The sequence below is a fragment of the Rutidosis leptorrhynchoides genome, chromosome 2 (assembly GCF_046630445.1).
Source record: "Rutidosis leptorrhynchoides isolate AG116_Rl617_1_P2 chromosome 2, CSIRO_AGI_Rlap_v1, whole genome shotgun sequence".
Lineage (NCBI taxonomy): Eukaryota > Viridiplantae > Streptophyta > Magnoliopsida > Asterales > Asteraceae > Rutidosis > Rutidosis leptorrhynchoides.
In genome coordinates this window covers 449,274,348-449,278,455 of record NC_092334.1, presented here as the reverse complement: position 1 = coordinate 449,278,455, position 4,108 = coordinate 449,274,348, and positions in this window count along the sequence as shown.

Below are 4,108 nucleotides of genomic sequence, written 5' to 3'. Positions count from 1 at the left end.
AGTGTCGTTTGGATTATAAACTATCATTGTAGTGGGTCAAACTTGTATAAAACTTAATTAATGGCCTTCGTGCCTTTTGTACCCATTTAAATTGATGTACGTTTGAATGGAACTTGTGGAATGATTTACATATTTAATTGGCGCGTAAATGTGTATTATAAAAAAAAATTTATAGTATGGAATACGGGTTGGGATGTTTCAAGTGGTATCAGAGCATGGTCTAAGGGATTTAGGCGACTTGAGATAGGTGCCTAGACTTGGCCTTTATTGTGTGAGCGCTTTATGCGGGACTTGTAGGACTTTGGGTCTAATCGGGAATTGTTAGTGCTTTGGTTTATGTGAACTAACCTTGTGCTAATTGATTTGTGTTGTGTTTAGCAAGCATCGAGCGAGATGGATGTTGTACTAGCAAGTTAATGCGACGTGCTCGCGTAACAATGATTAGCTACCATTGTTACGAGTGCAAATCGTGTCAAATAAGTAATGTACGATGATTGTTGAGCGAGATGGAGTAGTGTGGTGTACATGTATATACTTACATGTTATGCCTTTTCGTTCTTTGTTTAATCTTTTCTGTTTTATAGAATGAAGACGAGAAACGGGCACGATAATGATAACGGTGGTACGAGTGGGGATATTGAACTCACGACCAAGGTTGAGGCCATCTTTAAAAAGTTAAAGAAGGATTTTCTTGACGATGTCCGAAAGGTCTTCCAAGAGTCGGTCGATGGACAAGTGACCGAAATGATCAACGATCGAATGAAAGCCGCAATAGAGGAGGCTTTAGAGGCTAGAAACATTTATCCTCGAGGCGAAGGGGGTGAAGGTAATGGTGGGGGTGGAAGGCGGGACTTCCACTACAAAAATTTCAAGGATACTCAACCTCCGATGTTTAATGGGGTGAGGGATCCTTTGAAAAGCACTTGTTGGATTTCCGATATCGAGGGAGCTTTCCGTACCAAGGAATGTCCTCCCGAGAAGAAGACGAGATATGGGTCTAGCATGCTACGTGAAGAAGGCAAGTTGTGGTGGGACGACAAAATCAATTTATATGGTGAAGAGCAATGCATGAGCTTGACATGGGAGGGGTTTAAGAAGGAATTCTTCCAAGAATACGGAACTTCTTCCGACCTTGATAGAATCCGGGACGAGTTGCATCATTTGCAACAAGGTTCGATGGACTTGGTTACTCTCAAGTCTACCTTTTTGGCAAAGACTCGCTTTTGCCCGGAATATGTTGGTGACGATCACAAATTAATGAAAGATTTCTACCGTACTTTAAATGATGAGTTGAAGGGTAAGATTAGTCGGGGTATGACTAAGTCTTTTGAGGAGTTGTTTGAGTTGGCACGGGGTTTTGAGCCAGAGGTTCCAAGGAAAAGCGATTTCACTTTTTCTAAAAGAAAGTTTGAAGGTTCGAGTCATTCGAACTTTTAAAATAAAAAGAACAAGAAAGGCTCCGAAAGCATTAATAGTGTGAAGAAGGGTGCTTACGGGGGTTTCGGGCCCACATGTTATAATTGTAATTAAAGAGGACACATGACCCGTGATTGCACCAAGGCGTCAACCAAAATCACTTGTTTTAATTGCAACAAAGAAGGACACCAAAAGTTAGAGTGTCCCGATTTGAACAATGATAATGTTAAAAGGCTAGAGAAGGCGGCGGGTACGGCTCGAGGGCGAAACTATTTGATGACTAACGACGAAGCCAAGCAATCCAACGAAGTTGTCTCAGGTACTTTCTTGGTTAATTCCAATTAGGCAAGGATTCTTTTTGATAGCGGTGCAAATTTGTCGTTTGTGTCTCCAAAATTTGTGCCTAAACTTGATAGACCGTTAGCTAAGTTAAGTCGTCCGGTAGAAGTCGAAATAGCGGACAGCAAGACGGTGCTAGTGGTTGATGTGTGTAAGAATTGTGATGTCGTTTTTGGTGCCGAAAACTTTAAAATTGATCTCATCCCTATGACTTTGGGCGATTTTGATATCGTTGTTGGTATGGATTGGCTCGATCGAAATAGAGCCGATATTGCATGCCATGAAAATTTTATACGTGTGAAGACCCCAAGTGGGGGAGAGTTGATTATTCGGGGCCATAGACGAAGAAGACTTGTGCCGATATGTTCTTTTGCACGGGCAAGTCGTTTTCTTGTTAGTGGTGGCTTGGCTTTTCTTGCCCATGTTGTTGATACTCGTGATGAGCCACCACCTATTCGTGAAATTTCGGTGGTTAGTGAATTCGAAGACGTTTTTCCGGACGAGTTACCGGGTGTTCCGGCGGAAAGACAAGTTGAATTTCGTATTGAGTTGGTTCCGGGAGCTACTCCCATTGCTAAAAATCCTTATCGTTTAGCACCAACGGAAATGCAAGAGTTGTTAAATCAAACCCAAGAGTTGCTTGAGAAGGGTTTTATTCGACCGAGTGCTTCGCCGTGGGGCGCTCCGGTTTTATTCGTGAAAAAGAAGGATGGTAGTATGCAGATGTGCATCGACTACAGGGAGTTGAATAAAGTGACAATCAAGAATCGTTATCTACTGCCTAGGATCGACGATTTGTTTGATCAACTCCAAGGTGCGACGTATTTCTCTAAGATCGACCTACGGTCCGGCTATCACCAAATGCGGGTCCGTGAGGAAGATACAGAGAAAACGGCTTTTTGAACACGTTATGGGCATTTTGAGTTCGTAGTTATGCCTTTTGGTCTTACGAATGCACTGGCGGCATTCATGGATCTTATGAACTGAGTGTGCCAACCTATGTTGGACAAGTCGGTGATCGTGTTCATTGATGACATACTAGTCTACTCGAAAAGTATGAACGAACATGAACGCCATTTGCGTGAGGTTTTGAAGACATTACGAAGGGAGAAGTTGTATGCTAAGTTCTCCAAATGTGAATTTTGGCTAAGGGAAGTTCAATTCCTTGGCCACATTGTGAACAAAGATGGCATTCAAGTAGATCCGAGGAAGATAGAGACGGTGAAGAGTTAAAGACAACCGACTACGCCTACGGAGGTCCGAAGTTTTCTCGGATTGGCCGGTTATTATCGTCGGTTTATCCAAGACTTTTCTAAGATCGCTTCTTCATTGACAAAGTTGACGAGGAAGAACGCGAGATTTAATTGGGAGGACGAGCAAGAAATTGCTTTTCAATTGCTAAAAGAGAAGTTGTGTCAAGCTCCGGTGTTAGTGTTACCGGAAGGAGTGGAAGACATGACGGTTTATTGTGATGCTTCGTTAAATGGACTCGGGTGTGTTCTAATGCAAAGAGGTAAAGTCATCGCTTATGCCTCTCGACAATTAAAGGAACACGAGACGAGATATCCAACTCATGATCTTGAGTTGGCGGCGGTTGTGCATGCGTTCAAAATTTGGCGCCATTACTTGTATGGTGTCAAGTGTACGATTTATTCGGATCATAAGAGTTTGAAACATCTCTTTAATCAACGAGATTTGAATTATCGTCAACGTAGGTGGATGGACGTGGTAAAAGACTATGATTGTGAGATACTTTATCATCCGGGCAAGGCGAATGTGGTCGCGGATGCGTTAAGTCGAAAGAGTCAACACCCGGCGTTACGATTGGGATTGTTACGTATGATTATTACTAACGATTTTCTTGAAAAACTTGGCGTGATTCAAATAGAGGCTTATGTTCACAACAAGCATGCGGAGCGAATTGTGGGACAATCGGAGTTCATTACTATGGGCTCGCGTGGTTTGTTGTCTTTTCAAGGAATAATGTGTTTGCCTAAGATGGGTGATTACTGACAAGTGCTACTCGATGAAGCACATAAGTCAAAGTATTCCATTCATTCGGGCGCGACAAAAACGTATCTTGATTTAAGGAAAGATTATTGGTGGCCGAGCATGAAACGTGATGTTGTGAAGTATGTTGAACAATGCATCACGTGTTTGCAAGTTAAAGCCGAGCACCAAAAGCCGTATGGTAAGTTACAACCGTTAGAAATCCCGAAATGGAAATGGGAGCACATTACCATGGATTTCATCACAAAGTTACCTAAAACGGCAAGAACCCAATTTGATTCGATTTGGGTTATAGTAGATCGATTGACGAAAAGTGCTTTGTTTCTTCCCATTAAGGAAGCGA